This window comes from Betta splendens, chromosome 17, assembly GCF_900634795.4.
Source record: "Betta splendens chromosome 17, fBetSpl5.4, whole genome shotgun sequence".
Lineage (NCBI taxonomy): Eukaryota > Metazoa > Chordata > Actinopteri > Anabantiformes > Osphronemidae > Betta > Betta splendens.
The window spans coordinates 10,596,887-10,616,807 of NC_040897.2; the positions used below are offsets into that span (position 1 = coordinate 10,596,887).

General features: G+C 46.7%; 1 long non-coding RNA gene across 2 annotated transcripts; it reads right to left on the minus strand.

Moving 5' to 3' along the window:
- Positions 1–1,009: 1,009 nt before the first annotated feature.
- On the minus strand, positions 1,010–18,837 carry LOC114845107 (uncharacterized). Of its 2 annotated transcripts, none has more exons than XR_005896914.2 (3): positions 17,569–18,837; positions 8,109–8,176; positions 1,010–1,307 (listed from the first exon to the last, which is right to left on the minus strand). It is a non-coding gene; the product is annotated as an uncharacterized LOC114845107 (long non-coding RNA). The 2 variants fall into 2 exon arrangements; XR_008693121.1 differs by lacking the exon at positions 17,569–18,837 and adding an exon at positions 9,010–9,263.
- Positions 18,838–19,921: the final 1,084 nt, after the last annotated feature.

Below are 19,921 nucleotides of genomic sequence, written 5' to 3' on the forward strand. Positions count from 1 at the left end.
AGCATTGAGTTTAGACATTGTCTGTTCTGCAGGACATGCACAGGCACGACTCCCCTTCAAACCGTCCACTGAGCCCGGTCTGCTATAGCCATTATTTACAGTGGCTCCACTCTGCTTGAAGGGTGCAAAGTGCCACTAATAAACGGTTTAGGGTTTCCTCATCTGCACGCTGCTTGCCAGCCGCTTTACAAAAGCCTATCAGGCTACTGACAGTAAACGTGGGGCTGGACTGGCCGAACTGTAGGAGAGCAGACACATACATGCGCAGAATGTAAAGAGGCAGAGTATAAATAACAGGCAAGCCACAGCATCCATGGGTGAAACGAGAGAAACATAAGTCTGCGTTGAAAGAGCTCTTATGTGGAGACGAGCCAGGCGATAATATTTCACAGGTAAAGAGATGTCCTGGCAGAGAGAGGCTGAGTGGGGGATGAGTGAGAGGTCCCAGGCCCTGGCCGGACCCCCCTACCGACTCACGGCTGAGAGGAGATACCACAGGAACGGGGAGGTTGTTATTCTCATGGCTGCCTGGTTCATCAGCAGATTCTTATCATGCCTCCAGCCTCCATCTTCGCCTCCACATCAACGGTTCACACGCCCAAAAGTTCCCCTGAAACGCCAAAGCTGCGCTCACCAGTGTCAGTCCAGGTCAGGTTTAATTAGTGAGGGTGAAGGTGGGGAAAGCGGGGGGGGGGGGGGGGGGGGGGGGGGGGGGGTCTGGAGCCTGACACGTATCGCCATCACGCGCCGCCATTAGCGCTGCATTTAGCCAACACACAGCATGTAACCTAATCATCTCATGGTTTTATCTCCTCAAAGCATCGCTCTGCTGTGGAATTAGAGGTTTTACATTTGATAGCGCTGGCGTCATCTCCAAGCATGAGAACTCTGATCTCCCCTTATATTTTCATAGACCGTGTCCTGAACTCACAGTTCGTCCTCCTTGAGTTCAGTATAAAATGCATCAGCAAGGCCTTTACCTACCTAAAAGATGCTGGCAGCGGGGACACAACTGGCAAAGCTTCCTTTTATTTTGAAGGTACAGGACAACTCAGTGGCTAAAAACAACAACCATTTAGTATACAATAAGTATTTTATTCCAGTGAGGTTTATTGGTCTCCACGGTCTTAGTAGCTAATGTAGTGGCATCCTTAACGCTGTGGGGAGGTCACGTGTGCGATGGAGGGGTTTCTGAGGCAGGATGAGATGTCTGACTGTCCTCCCTGAGAGAAATGGAGAAGGGCAGAGTCGCCTGTCTGGCTGTGATGCATCGCACTGGTCAGTGAACTGCAGCTCATTAGCTCTGACTGAGCAGGGATAAGCAGAGAGAGAGAGAGAGAGAGAGAGGAAATTAAAAATGAGAACATTCAAAATGAATTCAAACAATGTACGATTTCTCTGGAAGTTAATAGTTTGTGTGGGAATGAATGATAAAATCTCTATAGATGCTGTAGAACAATATGATCCGCGGAGGTGTCTTCACTCTCTTGCATCAGCTGGTGTTAGAATAAGATCAAGTGAAATGAAGAAGTAACACTGTCCCTCCATCCTTGTGTGGGAATGTGTAGGTATATGACTGATAAAGGAGTCAGCGAGCTGAGCAAGGAGTGAAGGGACAACTTAAGCTGTCCCTTGTAATAAGCAGAGTCATAAAACAGCGTCAGAAAAATGCTGCCCTCTCGTTCTTCTTCTCTCTCTTCCCTTTATTCTTTATGGCTCTGTAACCGCATTTGTTACTCATTTGATGGCCTGGGGGAGCCGTCAGGGCCCTGGAGTACAAGATATTATTCTTCGCTCGCCCCCTCAGCCCTCCCAAAATAACAGCCTCCAGCCTACTGTTTAAAGTCTCTCACCGAAGGGAGTGAGGGGGGAGGAGGGTGAGAGGAGGGGGGCGAGCAGAGGAGAGGAGCAGCGAGAGGCTGAACGATGTCTCCATCGCTCTCCTCTGAGGAGATCAAAGTGGACTTTCCCTTCAACCCTGTGGCACCATAATGGTTTGGTGGAGTCGGAGCGAGAGCCCTCGCTGCTCAAGATGTTGTAACATGGATGATTAGTGACAGTGTAATACTTTGAACAGCGTCCGTACAAAGGGGGAACCCAGCTGAGCAAGCGGCTTTTAAGTCCTCTAGGGGGGGGGGGGAATTATGGGGGTTCCTCAGCCACCAGAGAGCATTAGGAACCAAGGTGTAAAAAGATATAACTTAATTTTCCCCCTTTTTACACGCGTTGTGGGAATAAAGGACAACAGAGTGTGGGAGGCAGCATCCATGCCTGTCATACCTTCCCTTATTAGAAAATAGATGTCTGGGGCTTGTTTTTCTATGTCTCAGTGACACATTTGTACAATAAAGAGCAGTTACTTAATCCACACCCTTTCCAAACATATTTGGAAATTCTTCCCCTTGATGACGACTCAGAGGACGCAGGCAGTAAGAGTTTCTGCATCATACGAGATGTTGAAGCTAAGAGCAGATGAAGTAAAGGATTAAAGAAAACCTGCATCTGAGTACCCGGCCCATGGGTTCTGGTCCTGATCACCATCCATGGTTGCTCAGTCCACCCACGGGTCGGTCCAAGTGGTGCCTGGCCCTGTGATTCTGTGCAGAGTCTTGGTAAAATGTCCAGATTCCCATGCTGTGACTCAAGCTGCATGTTTTTCGGCGATTACTCGAGGAGACCCTTATATAGAAAAACCACCACGCTGCTGCTAATATTTGAGGCAAGTGGCTGAAATAACAGGGCACGGTTATACTATTTGTGTAATAGCGGCTCAGTTTACTTGTGGTCACGCTTGTTTGCCTTCAGCCCATGCATGTTCAGTGTGTTTCATCCGAGCGAACCCTCTTCCTTTCTTCACTTCGCAGCATCACGTCGACGCACTGACAGGATGAATCCAACAGCACTTACAGGCGGCTCACGCCAGAAATCGCACCGAATTGCTGTTCCCGCGGCAGTGAGGATGATCATTCTGGACGGCGAGTCTGAAGAGGTCATTTGTGCTCCCCAAAACAAACCTCGGTCCTCACTCGCTCTCTTTGGCAGCGGAAAACTCTTCGGTCGTGCTCTTCTCATGTCAGCGCATGAAAGTCGGTTACAGCTGCTGCAGCCAATATCTTTAGGTCGAGTGAATAAATTACTGTACAGCTGATGTTGGACTCACGGCAGCTCCTTTCAGCACATTGTTTCGGTTTTATGTGTGTCTTCAAACAAGTAAACAGGAACAGGATTTCATTTTCTGTAATGTTTCTATAAAGGTGAACTCCATCTGTTGGCAGGCACTGCTTCCGCATCGCTATTCAAACGAAAACACGCCCAGTGCGTCTGAGCCGACTGATACGGTCGCTGCAAGGCTCAACATACAAGCTATGTAATCCACTTATCTCAAGTGGGCCTCGCCGGCCTCACCTGCCCGGCTTTAAAGCAGAACAGGAAAGAGGGAGGGAAGGAAGCGCTCACCTGGCCTCAGGCAGCCATGACAGGATGAGCCGCTGCACCCTGCTCCACGGCACATGAAGGGCGCTCGCGGCGATTATCGCGTGATGGATCGCCTGGCAGGTGGAGGTGTTTTGCCGGCCGCTTTATCGTTGCTAAGTGCAAAGCCGGATGTTGTGATATCGCCTTGTGCGAGACGCGGCACACGGTTGTAAATGCGTGTCTTCTTTTTAAAACATCCGCACCGCTGCAGGAGTGAATTCCTCCTTTTTTCGAACCCCTGACACTTTTCGTATCGGCTAAAAATACTCCAAGTAGTTCTGCCCAGAAATAAGCAGGTTAAAAATAAGACAAGAAATGAGCCTTTTATGGCTCAGAATAGACTTGTGTCTTTCCGTGTGGCTTTCATGTTAGAGGAAGTGCAAAACAATCTTATTGTTACATTGTTACATTTCCTCCTCTCCCTGTGAAAGCCTCACATTGATCTTTATGAGGTCACAGACAGTCGCTTGGTTCCCTGTAGATTCTGTTAACACCACATTTAAAAATAAATATAGTTTACATTATATGTTTCTTTTTATAATTTACTGATGTTTACAGGTATGATTTGAAAGAAGCAAACTAGTCGGTTTTACAGCATAAATGCCTGAACTTCATAACATAAGAGCATTAGCTGCCCTCGTGAACAAACCCCATTAGCATGTTAGTATTAGCATCTGGCCTAAATATGTTTTTAACCCAGACTCTGGTCATAATGTTCTCATGTTGTCTCCGCCAAAGGAAGTCTCCGAAAGGCATCTGGCCGACCCCGAAACCCAGACACAGGTCCCTCTCACTGTGAGGCGACAGCGCTAACAGAACAGCTCCTCACCATCTGGCTCATTTTGTGGAAAAGCATATTTTTTCTAAAAATGTTTTAGGGAGTTTATTTTATTCCCAATTTTCCTAGGCCAGTCCTGTTCTTGTCTTGTGAATGTAAAATCACAGGAATGAAGCGTGAATTTGAGTAGTGGTACTGTAAGTGAGTACTGTAGATTTCAGCAGAATAGAATTTTATAAATTAGTGGAATAAACATTCGTTTGTTATCATTTTTAGTTAATGCAGTTCTTCAGCAACTCACTATATCTCAGTCACTCAGGTGACTAACGACACACGTGAGAAACCAAGTAGAGCCCGTTTTCCCTTTTTATTGTCTTGTAAAAATCACTGGCCTTCAAATGGCTCCGCTGCACGACTGCGTAAAAACATATACGCGATGCCGAGGGAGTAGAACTGACGAGAGCAAAAGACGCGGAGACAGAAACGAGTGTGAGATACTGGGAGAGCCGCGTAATTCATCAGGGACGTCACAATGTTGAGTCACGCACTTAAACTTGGCGGAGAGAGAGGTGAGCGATGTGCTGAGCTCGAACGAGGACAGAACCGAAAAAAAAAAAAAAGAAAAAGAGAATCCCTTGCTTATCTCTCAGCAGTCACTGGCTTGAGCTCACTGTCAGGACCGATCGTCCAGGGGGGAGAAAAACAGCATTCTTCAACTGCAGCTGGCTTTAATGAACTGACAAACCCTGTTAGAGCCACATGATGGGGCACCTGTGAAGGGTAACCTCAGATAATGACACGCAGGAAGACGAGCGGCGACGGCAGCTCCCATCAGCGCAATTAGCGCCGAGCCTTTTTGTCTGGAGCACATAATACGTCACAGAGATACAGCCTGAACTCCTCCGGTCAGCGTCTCGAAATGTGACCGCTGAGATTTTGAAATATTGTGGAAAATCCCTACACGGATTTGTTTTTTTTGTCCATGCTGTCTCCCACTTCTGCAGAAGTGAACAACCCCTTTTGCTAAACCCTTCTGGGTTTTTTTTTTTTTTTGTTCTTGACTTTGAAAAGAAAAAAAAAATGTGCCCTCCAAGTCCGGTACACAACTCCATTACAGCTGATGGGTTTCCATGCCACACTTGTTTATTTTACCAAGCCAGCGGTGGAAGTGCGCTCCTTTTTTGTAATCATCCGAGTTTCTGAAAGGTTCCTGGCCCCGGGTTCTGTACCTGTAGTGGAATCCAGACCATTCATACGCTCCATTACCAGCGCCGTCAAGCCCAACAAAGTCAAGGCACAACACGCAGATTAATCCTCGACCGCGTGATACACGACATCTCATGTGGCCGCTTCAGTCTGGACAGCGAGACTCATGTAGCGATCGGGGAAAAAATGCCCTTGAAACAAGCCCGTCCAATTAAGTTTTCCTCTGTGATCTCAGACTAAATGAGGCAGAATCTTTGTCTCATGTTGTTCATATTGCTGGATGGGTGATACTGTGGCAACAGGACGCACATGTACCCCATAAGAATTTCATGCTTGTCAGTAACTGCTCTGATTCTCCCGACTTTGTGAAATAAGTGGAAAACTAAAGTAAAACCGGCCGAGTTGCTCCACAAATTCTAATCGGTTCAAGTTACGGGAAGGTCCAATTCATGGGTCACTAAGTTCCTGTAGCGGAAAAGCAGCTGATATTCTTACAGCCTTATTCCCATGTGTCTTGTCTTTTTCTGCAGCTACACATTTCCCATGAACTAATCGATAGTTTTACGAAGACCTTTACACTTCGGGACTTCTCAGAACATTGTTCTAATGTCATCGTGCGCCGCCGTGCATGGATGTGATCAAAGTCGGCCTAATCTCGGGGAGCACATTTCACTCACATTGTTCGACTCAGGTTGTGATGCGTTTGCCGCGCGTCTGGTCCTCCCCGTGCGAGTGTGTGTTTGTGCGATATAGTGATTAGGATGCAGGCTGCTCCAGAAACTGGAGAAGGCTTTGTGGTTAAATAATCAGAGTCGGCGGGGGTCTCTTCCCTCCTCGGCTCGGGCTGTGAAGTTTACAACCTTTCCATCCTCCTTTTATTTATCAGTTATTTTCTTTTGATACATTGAACATGCCCGGCCACACTTCCCTCCGGTGACATGCTCCTTTTCATTCGATCCCAAACAGGCTCTTTTGTGCCAAGGCACCCCACTGCCAAATCTACTCAGAAGTTTCTTTGAAGTGTTTCCCCTCTGCCTTTTGCTTTATTAACCCTGGACCCAGGGTGACAGCGTTTTTAACTCCATAGTCTCACACAGTCGTGAGGCTACTGACTTTTGAATCGTCTTTTTGGGTGAAGGAGGCAGTGAAGAGTTTCTTCATACAGCAAACATTTGTCCCACATGCGCATATGACAGATAAACGGTGGAGGGGGTGAAGTCCCATTCTCATCCAAACAGCTTGGATTTTATGTTGTTTCCTGCCCTAATTCGAGCACTTCTTTGCCCAAAATGCCCCTTGAGGGATACGTATAGGTAATTAGAAGGGCATTGAAAACAAGGTCTCTTTCTTTGTGTGAAACGAGCCACAGAGAGGCAAAGGACGAAAGAAGGAGAGACGGGTTTTTTACACTTTCTGCACAATTTCCTCTCTATTTCCTCCCTGAAGACCCTCGTCTGCAGAATGTGCAGAGTATGCTTTCCACAGACAGGAGGCTATGAAACCTGCCAGAACAATATATACCAATATATGCATGTATGTATACATATATGTACTGTATGTATGTATGTGTGTGAATGTATATACGCACACACACTTGTATATATTTATACCTAGAGAGAGAGAGAGAGAGAGAGAGAGAGAGAGAGAGAGAGAGAGAGAGAGAGAGAGAGAGAGAGAGGGAGAGAGAGAAAGAGATGAAGTTATTACCCAGAAAACCTCACCACCTTGTTTTTTTCACTTTTTATCCCAGAGTTCCCGGAACACTGAGCTACTATTACGACCAGAATACTTTGACCGCACACTCTGACGCTGACAGAGGAGAAAAAGCTAATGCTTCTTGCACAAAGTGCATTTGCTTGGTCTACATCACGTCCGATTTGTATTTTTGTCAACGTAGTGAGAACAGATTGGTTGGTGCAGCAGAACGAGGATGCCAGGCCGTCCCCTCTTAAACATTCATTGACTCATATAATAAAGTTTGTTTACACGGAGTCAATTTTCCCAATTATTATAATATAACAAACAAGGCCTGATGTATCAGTAAAATGATATATTTTTTAAATCGCTTCTTAGAGTTGGACCATGCAGATAGTTTTCCTCTCTGAATATTTTCCCTTAATCTCTTCTTTGGTGGTAAACCTACGCTACTTAGCTATGTAACATTACCCCCACATGCAAAGTGATCTTGTCATTCCATGGTCTCTACAAACATGTCTGCCCTTGCAGTAATCAATGAAACAATATTTGCTTTCTCCAACATGTACCAGCCTTGATTTCCTGTCAGGAAGTCATCATCTATTTTGGTCCATTGGGGAGAAGAAGCGTAAACAGCAACAGCCCCCGACGAGGACACAGGCTTTCACTAAATGACGGCTGCATTTGTCTTTTTGAAGCCACGGTCGATGCTTCACCACGTTGCCTCTCTTTTACAAGGCAAGTGATGAGAACAACTGCAGTTAACGACCATTTGTCCCCAACAAATGAAAACCCCGGCGGCACGTAAAGAACTTTCTAATGGATGCAGGGGGAACCTGCGAAGCACAATGGGTGTTGGAGCAGAGGAAGCTGGAGTCGGAGAAGGAAGGATGCCCTCTTTAAAACCAGGAAATGAGACTCCAGGATGCCAACTGCTCACCATGAAGATACTTACTCAGTCTGCGGGGACTATTTAGCCTCCAGTAGTGGCAACACACCTCATGTCAACACGCATCCGAACCCCTAACAAACAATCAGAAAGATACACAGTCATTAAGGGAAATAACAGGATAAAAATAGTCCTAAACTAGACACGTTAATAGTTAATGCGTCTGTTTCCTTCGAGACTCGCCGCAAGTCCTCAGGCGTGTTTTTTGTTTACTCAGTATTTGTTTCTCAGACAACACGATAGTCTTTGTTTACCTCCTGCTCGGTTGTGATTCATCCACCACTGCTGACATCGGCTGTCAATAAGACCTAACTTCATACAATAACTCTTTAGCCTCAAATTGCTCCCCCTCTAGTCCAACACACACAAACGCACACACACACAGACACACACAAGCTATGGCACAAATCAGTGGGAGGATGTAGGAGCAAGGCCAAGGGCTGGGAAAAGGGAGAGGAAGGAGAGGGGAGATGGGTAGATAGGCAGAGTCATTAAGATAGCTTGGGTGTCAATGTAATTCATCAAGCATGATAAGGCCGTGGCCTGCTGCCAAAGAGCAAGGTGTGGCACTTTCCCTCACCAATCACTGTCAGTAGCAACGTCTCTCTCCGTCGGTTTGTTGTTCTTACCCTTGCTATTAATATCGCTGATGATGAAATGAAAATGAGAAGGAGCAGCTGGCACGGAGATCCTTTACCACCTGATTACAACCGTTCTCTTCACGCACACGTCCCATAAATTACATCTGATTTCTGGAGACACGCTTTAGCTCGGGCTAGCATTTTGGCTAACGCCGTCGCGCTTTGTTCGGCACCTCTTAGACTCCTCCCACTGCAACATGTGTGACTGTTCAGAGCCAAATGACACATGTCATGTCCTTTTAAAACGCTCTCGTCTTCAAACTCACCACACGACCCAGAGCAGCCATCTGTTGCAGCAGCACCGCCTTCGCTGGAAGCAATAAAATGGCCGCTGGCGTAAACATAGCGATCCGGACATGTGTACGTGTGAAAAGCCCCACATCAGCAGGTCTACGCGATGAACTGAAACGGGCTCCACTGCAGCAGCGTGTTGAGATGTTTACGCCAACATCCTACGCTTCTTCCCGCTGCGTAGGAACAAACGCACAACCAACGCGAGGAGTGAATTGCGCCTTTGCACGACAACTCTCCACCCTTGACTGCGATCCGGGGGGAAAACAACAAGTCTTCATTTCACCTTGAGCAAAATTTACAGTTGCACAACCTGTCAGACGAACATGCACACAGTCGAAACTATAACACAACAAATAGGACGCAATTTTGTTGTCTGCTGATGAAGAGATTAGGAACAGTGCTGTATTTGCTCCCTCGCTTATCTTCCTCATGCCTCCTCTTCATCACTAAGCACATACTGTAGGTGCGCTGCTTCCGTTGCAACAAGCGCCGTACAGTGAAACCCCCCACAAATGGCCTTTTATATCAAACACTAAACGCCATCAAACGGGCCTTCTGTTTCCAGTGACATGGACGCAAACACACCCAGGCTTGTTCTGAAAATGAAAAGTTGCCTGTGACCGAAATCCGAGGCAATAAAATGTTTCAGCAAAGTGTTGAAACTCAAAGGCGAGCTTCTCTCTGCAGGTTTTTATGAACGTACTGGAATAGAGACTTTGGAGTTTTTTTTGTTTTTTTTTTCTCAATTTCAACACCTCCTTGATAACATTTGCAAAATATTGCATATGGTTTGTGATGCGTTGATGAAAGAGGGCTTTATGCTGATCTCCAGCGGGGTGAACAGACGGTTTGAAAATAAAGTGGAGCAGAAAGCTCAGGCCTCCTGCTGGATTAAAGAGGTGTGAAGGGCCTTCCAGGTTCCAGTGTTCAGCATCTGTCCCCTGAGCAACAAGAGGTGCTGTGTGGGGACTGGCTCACCTCCACGCACAAAGGCCAGCCTGTATTTTTCACACAAACACACACACACACACACGTACGACTCTTGAAAGTTTGCTCTTTGTCCCAAGCCCCACGTTTCCCTGCACTCCGGCTCACAAATACCTGTTTGCTGACAGTCTGCTGGCTCTCTGAGCTCGCACAGCGGCGGAGTGACGAGCCTTCAACCCTCATCTCTCTCCCCTCAGGCTGATAAAGTGCTCTGATAAGGCGTGAGGTGCTGGTGAGAAGTGGCTGGCCCTCAGCCCCCAGCGCTGCCATATGAAAGAGTGGCTTGTCTGGGGCGAAGCTGAACAGGGGGGACGAGAAGAAGCTGAGCGTGGAGGAAGAAAGGAACGGGATTAATGATGGAGTGGTCTGGACGCAGTGTGTGCACCAGCGCCGGGCCTTTTGCCACCAGCTGTGGATGAGGAGCAGGGGGCAGGGCGCAGGAGGGGGGAGGGGGGGGGCTGCCATGTGTTTATGTTGACTAATGAGCTAATTACCCAGCCCCTAATCTACCTCACCTTGTGTCATTTCACAGGAATGCTGCAGCAGTCAAACGCTTGCAGATTATGGGTCATTTCCTGACAGTTAAAGGCAAACGTCTCGAGCAGTAATTCCTCCACATGCGCGGCATTAAACCGCGAGCTCCATTTGTCCCATCGCGAATTCGCCGGGATTAAAACGAGCCCCGTCGGCTACTTTGATTTAACCCCGGCGGAATCCGCGAGTGGAGCGGGGATGCGGCGTATTGTGTCCCATCCCCTCGAAATCCAGTTCAAGAGGCAAAAGTTTAAAGTCCTTTGGAGGATGACGTCAATCACACGGGGCTGACAGCATGGGAGGTCTCCATCCCCTCCACCCACGGCGAGAGGTGTGAGTGGGGACTCGGTAAACTCTCCCCTCTGCCCCCGCTGAGACCCCCCACCCCCTCCCTCCCCGCTCATGATCCTCCTCCCCAGGGGTGTGTGCTGCTCCACTCCCCCTCAACAGGCTCCCATCCATCACTCCTAAGATTTCACTTTAATAGGTGGTCCTCTTCCTCCTTTCACACACCCTTATGGGAAAATATGGCTGCAGTCGACTAGACAACAAAGGGTGAAATGTGGGACTGGGTTTTGTTTGACATTGTTCCACAGACATCATTTTTAAATTAAATGAAGCAGTCTTTTAGTCTTGTAGTTTGATTCCCTTTGTTATTGAGCTACGAGCGCTTCAGCTTAATTTTATGAGGTTTAAAAAGTTTTAATGCCAATCTAATACAACACAAGCACGGAAAGACGTGTACAACATGCAGATACTGTACAAATAATCTCTCATTGTCTCAGCAGGAATTGGTTCTTGCCGCCGTTCTACAGTTTGATCTGCCTCCACGCCTCCATTACTGCAGGGCCGAGCTGTGCAGTAGCCTCGGAATTCAAACAGAGGCCGGGCTGGTTGATATTTAAATGAACTGTGTTTATTTTCCTTCGGGTCCCGTGTGTGCATGTGAGCCCAGTATAAAGGGCCGTGTTCGTTTGAAGGGGATAGCACCAGGAAAGTGGGGGGGAAGGAAACTTTGCTTTGGTGTTTTATATATCAACGGAATGACTTCCCTCAAATAAAGACGTGCTCCATTCTGTCGGCCGGTCTGGAACAAGCTGCTTGTTTCCTGTCCTGAAAACCCGCGGCAGCTCCCGAACAATGAATAGTGGAGATGTCACGTCTTGGAGATACGGCGTTGTTTGACCACAGGTTCAGGCTGAATCATATGTTTATAGTATTTGTGACATTTGAATGACCCAACACACTTGCGCCATTTGAATTCATATAAATGCTGGAACAATAGACAGCAGCTTTTGAACTGTCGCCTTGGACAATAAGCAGGGATGAAAGTGTTTCCGCGGAACTCGTTCCGTCTCTCTAAACTCCCTCTTCTGTAGTCGCACAATAAATCTGACAATGGGCACGATGAAACTTACAGCTAATTAAAGAAACCCGGTTAATCCGGCTGTAAAGGTTCCCATTTCGGCCAAGTTCCCCGTCCACAAAGCCTTTCCTCCGCCTCTCCGCTGGGAGCTCTCCATGCCGAGTTTCTCACTCGCGCTGCCCCCTCATCAAATTACAGCCCTGCTCCCTCCTGTCATGTTGGCAAACAAAGGTCTTAAAGCGCACTCCCAGTGTAATTGCCTCTAATCTCACACATAATGTGGTCTTTCATGTCAACCGGGTGCAGAGAAAAGGGAGCTGTTGTTCTCTTTCCGCCGCTCTCTCGGCCTCCCACTTTCACTTCGAGGCGCGCGCCTCCTAAAACGCGCCGGTTTGTTTTAGGCCTCGAGGTGACGGGACGCTAATTGCGGGCCCGATTTTCACAATGTAAAAGAGCGCAGCTCTCCTCCCTCCGCCCACAGATGCCTGATATAATAAGTCAAACGAGGAGCAGAACGGAGGAGCAGAACGGAGCGGAGCAGTAGTTCCTGGTGAGCTCCTCCACCTTTGGCCTGAATTCCCTCCGTGGCGAACATCAGGCAGTCTGCAGCTGGAAGTGTTTCTGCGGTTTGGCCAGGTGTCTCGCTGCCCTGCCTGGGACACGGCCTCCGCGGGCCTGGGCCCGGAGCCTGGGAGCGGGCTGGGGGCGCTCAGGGAGCTGGCCGCCCCTGCGTGATCCAAAATGTCCCGCAGACCCACCTGACTGGTGGTCAGCTGTAATTGATACAACACGAGAGCAGCGCTGGGGGGGGGGATTAAGATGTGTGTGAGCGTGCGGGGAAGAGACAGGGGAACATAGGGCTGTGGGGGGAAAGAGAAGGAAGGAGACGTCGATGGAAATTTTGGACAAATTCTTCAACTAAGGAGGCCCTTTGGTTAAAAATGTGGAGCACAGCCTTTAATATGGTTTCCAGGGGCTCTGGCATGCGGCGATGAACATATCAAGTACAAATCGCAGTATACGATAGCTGCGCGGCGCTCGGTGGAGGGAGCGCAGGGTAAGGAGAGATGCAGTGTTTCTAAAGGCGCTCGGCCTGGCGTTTTTTAAGGGACCCAGCTGTGCGGCCTGGAGGTCCCGGGCTCCGGTGCAGTAAAGCTCGGCTGCAGCTCCAGAGCCTGCTCAGACCGTGACCTGATGTTCCAGGAACCTCGCTGGATTGATGGGCCCCAGGAGAGCGATCACCGTGCCCTGGAACAATCACCCATTCATCCCTGCAGCCACAGCAAGTGGGCAGACACTGCACTTTTAGCATATTATGAAGACTGTTATGTAGATGCAATGTAGAGATTTTTCATTTTATTTGCTTTGCAGGCAAGTTTTAATTGTGAATTGTAAAGTAGGATTTGCCATAGAATATAACCAGTATATATTTGATTAGTGGTGCTCCTCATCAACCAGGACCTCATTCTGCTGTTACATAAGTCATCTGAGCCAGTCCAGACATCTAGACTAGTCCTTATGTGGACAAAAGCGGCCCAGCTCCTCGCGTCCCCTCGGCCAAATCCTTCTGCCGTGACTGTATCAACTAACTCCTCTCCAGCGTTTCCAAACTTGCAGAGATGAGAGGCTCACGGAGGTCAGCTGCGCATCAGTTCCATTTTTTTTTTCCCCTGCGCATTACCAGTCAGTTATTTATAGAGCGAGAATAAATATACAATGGAAGGAGGGCAGAGGTTTGGGCAGGAGGCAGGTTGAAGCCGGGAACATCTGTCTTTTCAAAGGCATCTCTTCCTTGGTATGCTCAGAATCTACTCCGGGGTGTCGGCGCTTCGCTGTGAGGGAGAGAGGTGGCATGCTAGTCAAAACAGAGCTGCGGAGAGGTGGAGTGAGAAACCTCAGCGGAACCCCGTCCCCCGTATCAGCACGTAGAAATACAGTCCCTAGGTCACCTGACCTCAGAGCAGCGTTTCGGCAGAAAACCTGGAAAATTGATAATTCTAATAATAAAACTATGCTGTTCTGCTAAAGTCTACAAATTGTTCAGCTAAGTTATTAATTTAATAGATAAAATTGTTTAACTTTTAATTTTCCTATGTCGTGTCTATACTGTAATATTTCTGAATCTTGTAAATCTGACAACCATTTTCAGTAAACTGGAGAAAATATATACTTTTTAGGGGGCTGATATAATTTATTATTTAGGATGTCACGTGACAACGTCAGATCTAAATGTACAGTATGCACAGAAAAACACGACAGCAACAACATCGGGATCTTTATTTACCGCATAATTTCCAAGACGTTTGAATTCACAGAAAATGACCACAAACAATAAAGTGCATTAAAATGAAAATATACAAATACAAATACAAGTCACCGTCTTGACTAATTCACGCAGCCGCAGTTTTATTTTAATGTAGCACTGTTCAATTATTTGATGTTAGTTGCATTCAGAATTTCTGGCAGCTTCTTTGTGTACGTGTGCGCGTTTTGTTGAGTGTAATAAGATTTAATTGAAGGGGTTTTGTCTTTTCCTGTGGCCGTGCTCTGTTTACATGTTATTTCTCATCACTGTAGCGAGTACAGACAACGTTGAGGATGAACAGCAGACTAAATAAACTCGGTCAAAGCTGAGGCAGGAAAGTGTGAACGTTTTAGAAACTCTTCTAAGTATAGAAAATATCTCGTGCCATTCATTCAGCAGCCTTTTATTCGAGTAAAACACCGTCTCTGGTTTTCACATAAAACCGTTGTTTACTATATGTCAGCATCTGAACGAGCTTTTCAGTCCCATTGGCCTGTTCGTAACAGAGTTACCGTTTCAACGTAGAATAAAAGTAGTTCAGACGGATTTTCAAGTTTGCGCTCTAATAAATCATTTCTAAATGTAATTAATGTTGAAAAGCAATTAAAACTAAATACCGTCAGTATAAAAAAGGCGAATATTCTTTCCACATTTCGTTTTAGAGACAGTGTCGAGGAGAAACGTTATAATTTCACATTTATTAAAATAATTTAAAGTTTAAATAATATTGTTATATTTAATTGATTGTGAAAAAATGCAATGCGTAACGGAATTTACTTTGAAAACTGTTAACTTTGGTAATTGTGACCTGCAAAATAAGTGTTGCGAAGATATATCGCTAATTTATATTTCATGATTTATAAAAAAAAATAATACTTACTTTGCTTATATCGAAATGTGTTTATTCTCGTGTCGTAACTTAAGGTTTCAGATCGACCCCCATGGTTCTGAGGCCTGGCATAACGTGCTCGCCCTAATCCTGTGGGCTGTGACAGCAGCGAGGTGAGAGAGGTGCAAAGGGAGATCAAATAAATTCCAACAGCACGAAAACAACAGGAAGCCTGATGTTTGTGGAGAGAAACAGTAAAAAATGATGACTTATGATGTGACATATGTAAATAAAAAAATTCAGACAAAGAAATTCATTTTTTATTTATTTAGAGCAGCGATGAATGCTTGTAAGTTGAATGCCTGAATTGTATTAGTCGTCTTACAGTATTGTGGTCACAGAGGAGGAAATGCTACAACTGTATAGTAGTTCTGGGTCTCTCCCATCACAGACAGATTATACATCCTGCAACTGTTCCAAAGGTTGAAGCAGGGTCACAGAGCAGGGCATGCTGGGAAGGCTAATTCTTCTAATTCATCTGGTGTCTTAATACACCTTGGAATTGTACCTTTTAAGCTTTTATGCCAAACGAAAGAGGGATTTGTGAAACAAAAGGGAAAACCGCTAATACTCAAACCAGAGATCCTCCTCCGTCTAAACAAGTGGCCATTCAAAATGCATCATAAATCAACGAATCATAAAAAGACAAGGGTTCAGCTGAGTTGTCAAACGCCTGTGCAGGAAACGGAATCCCCTGTAATTAGATTTTAAGAGCAGAGGAAGCTGCAGGCCCGAACCCCCTCATTTAGTCAACATTAAATAAACACGGGCCCCATCAGCGTCAGATATGCCCTCACACAGTTGCACTGTAAATAATGGCTTTTATGGACGTGAGCAGCGAAAATGCGGGGTCACGATCAGGGTGTATGAACTACAGTCATGCTATTGGAAGCTGATACATTAAATGACTGTTAATCATTAAAGCCCTGAGAAGCTGGCTGTTGTTGGCGGGTGCATCATCACATCTGCATTCTCCTCTTCCACAGACATAACATCAGCGTCTGCATGTGACAATAAACGATGCCAATTATTCAAGACGGAGGAAGCGCAGAAGCATGTTTTTACTTGTCCAGTAGCGCAACACAACATAATATCAGCAGAGGGTGAGTGATTGCAATAGGTTTCCTATAACAAAACAAAGTTGCACAAGGAATACTTTGGATTAAGAAACATCCTCACTGATCAAAAAAACAAGGGTACAGCATATTAATTTGTCTTGTTCACAGAGACATTTGCAGGATTTCCACAGAGCTGAAATGTGATATCTAACACATGTCGTGGAATTTCTATTCTTCGTCTGTCCCGGCTCGCCTCTGATGCCGTGCCAAGGCCGTCAGCTTAATAAAGCTCTAAGAATCTCTGAAGATGCGCATTAAAAGCGGGATTACGCCGATTCCGGGACAACTGTTATTGCGGGAGAATACAAGATCAAACGCAAAAGTGTGTTTGAGAGCGAAAGAACAGAAGAAGAAGAACATTGTCAGTACAGGAACCTCACTTCAAGCTTAATGGAATACATATTATAATTCAATTTATAATGACTGGGATCATTTTTACATGATATTAGTGAAAGCCGCTGAAGCAAATAGCTCTTATTAAATGACAGACTCATTGATTAAACCTGATTTTCTGCCTTTCAGCCCAATCAAACAGACATAACACGTCCCTGATGAGCCCTGTCCCCCTCCGGTTGTAGCTTAGTGATTCAGGCCGACCTCAAGGTCAACGTCAACATTGTTTCAGGGTGTCACAGTGTGGTGAAGCAGCACGGGCGCTTTAAAACGTGCTCTCGGATAGTCACAGACTCCACGTTTTGGAAATTCATTAATCTACAAAAAGCCTCCGAAGGAATCCTCCGCCGTGAGTCGAGATAAGTCGATGAGAGGAGAATATGGCTTCTCCCGGTGCGATGACAATCTGACTGGAAGTGGCTCTACCAACGTTTCGGCTTGTCCCGATTTTCCACCCGCTAATGTGCCCCCGGAGACCCAGCGCCCACGGCCTCCTCCGTGCAACGCACCAAATATTTAGACTAATAGCTGGTTACTGTGCTATCTCTACCTCTGCGGCCTGTCAATCTCTGCCCTCCGGCTAATTAAAAAAGGCCCCGGCGCTTTATTTGTTTGCACACACTCCGAGGGCAGACTGGAACAGTCAGGCGCGGGGGCATGACGAGCACGCCATGCCCCCTTAAATCACTCCCCAGTGCCAGAACGCTGACACCACACCGAGACGCCTGACAAAACATTTGCAGTGTCGCACAGAGAGAGGAAAAAAACTCATTATTGGCACGTTTTATAGGCACTTTGTTCAACACGCAATTACACCTTTTTCTGTTTTTTTGTTCGAAGTTTCTCATATCCCGCTCCAGTATTGTATCCAGTATTCCTCATATACTCCTACTAAGTCTGCAGAGTACAAGTGATGTAAAACAGAGGCTAAATACTCACGGTGTCGTCCCAGGCCTGCACCCCATCATACTCCAACCTGCCGACCTCCTCTTCCCTCGCTGCCTTCATGTTTTTGAATAAGAGTCAGTGCTGCCTTCTGAAACGTGGCCGTCCTGAGCAGTGACATCAAGATGGAGCTGGCACTGACTAACACACACGGACATACATTTTAATTGTTTTGCTGTGGACCCTGGGGCACGAGCGGCTGGCCTCGTGGCTCTCTGCTGCCACCTGTCTGTCGACGGCGTAGCGAAGGAGCTATGTGCTGAGTAATGGTGGAAAACGATCAGAAATGCTGTTTTGATATTACTGCAACTTTGTGGCTTGCCGTGAATGAGATATTATAAGTATATTTATATTTCTATGGGGGCCAGATCATTCAATTAAACACAGATTAGGTTTAGTTGTGTCGTCACAGCTGATACAAAGCTTTCTTGAATTAAAGTCCAGCGTGAGGCCAGTAATCATCTTGTTTCTGATCAGATCTCCGTAAACGGGTAAAAAACCCCGCTTTGCGTGATTTGATAGCTCAACAGGAAGCTGTTGAAACTCTAACGTAAATAGCAATCAAGCCATGAGTAAACCAATCAGCAGCTTTGTTTCAAAATATGCATCAATCAATTAGCAAATGGTTTCCTTCCAAATGAACAGACCGAATCAAACCATCTCAGGAAACACATTACGGACAATCTGCCGTTTGTTTTTGCTTAATTCAGGACCTCGTGGCGATTTGCAGTCTCCGCTTTCTGGATTTTATTTTGTGCTCCCTTCCAAAGTGTTTACACTGCGTGAGGTTTGAATTATTTGATCGATCGTCCCCCCGCGCCGCTAATGAGAATTTTCACAACGCGAGCTTTACACGCCGTAAAGTCGAATCATCTGGCGAGCCGATTTTGATCCGCATCTCGCTTCGCGGCGCTATTTTGCGGCGCGCCGGGCGGACTGTAAACAATAGCTGATTTCCCCCCCGTTCATTACTACGCTTGAATAACCGTTCCCCTTCCTTTCAGCGTGCCTTGACGCTCGAAGACAGCCTGTTGGCCTCGCGCGCGCGCGCGCGCGCGCTCCGGGCCCGTTCACGCGGCCGCACAGCTGTCTTGCAGGCTACGAGCGGAGCTCCCTCACCTGCGTCCAGCTGCAAACCACAAACAGATTCGAGTATTCCCCTGAAGGGGGGGGGGGCACACTCTGGCTATCATCGACGTAGAAAACGAAGAGGCAAAATATTAAGATAAACCAGCACCGCTACCCATCAACAAAGGCGCGTTTGCATAACTTTAGGCTCGTGCGTCAATGGAGTATGATACAGTAGTAGCCAGGAATGTTTTCGGAGCGTGTGACAACATTTCCTAGACCGCTAAACATTGGAAACAGACAGACGAAGCAACACGTTGTATTGATTTAGCCATTGGACAAATAGCTGCGGAATGAGTCTCCAAGTCTCGGCTATTCATAGGCAGTCGCCGTAGCAGCGGTGGATAAAAGGAAGCATGTTTTTTTTTTTTAAGCGCAGGAAATGAGACAATGGCAGGAGACAAACCTATGACAAATTGCAGCGAGTGTGGTAACTGTGGCGAGAAAGGCTCCGTGGATGGTGTCTTTATTGTCTCCCGGCGCTGAAACGCGACGTGCTGCGGTCCCAGTGACGGGAGCGTCGCCCAGTGCGGCGAATGGCGGCGGCTCCCGTCCACGCGCTGCACGAGCGCGAGGGTGAAATCACGCGTGTTTCGGCGTGTCAGACTGTTCGCTGTGGTATTTTAGCACATTCTCACGTCCAAGACCATTTTAAAGTTGATTCCTTTATGTAGCTAAATATTATTCAGTGTGATGTGTGCTTATTTTTTCTATATCCCCCCATGGAGTTGTCTCATAATGTTTTAGTCGTAAGGGAAATACTCCAAACTCAAAACGTGATTTTTTTAAAGGCTCTAAAACTGGCTACATGTCTATATATCATCCTCCACACCTGCTCCACACCACGAGCAGACTCTAGATTAGCGCCTGTATTCGGTGTCGTGGGCAATTAGAGACAAACAAATATCAAGGCTTACAGAGTTTGGTTTGTCACAACACAGCGATTGGCCTCTGTTTGATTTTCCTAAATCCCACAAACGCCAGTGTGGAACTTCTGTCAGCACGAGCACTGGCGTTCAGAAAACAGGATTAGTCGCCATGGCAACACCTGGAAGCAGCACGTGAAGCGGGAGGGGGAGGAAAATGATCCCGGTTTACGGCTGCAGATAATGGTACTGCTATATTTGTATTTGCCTTTGGCAGCGGACATCTCAGTTATTCCACTATTAACCACAGGCTGCTTTCTTTTTTTTTTTTTTTTTTTTTTGGTCTGAACGGT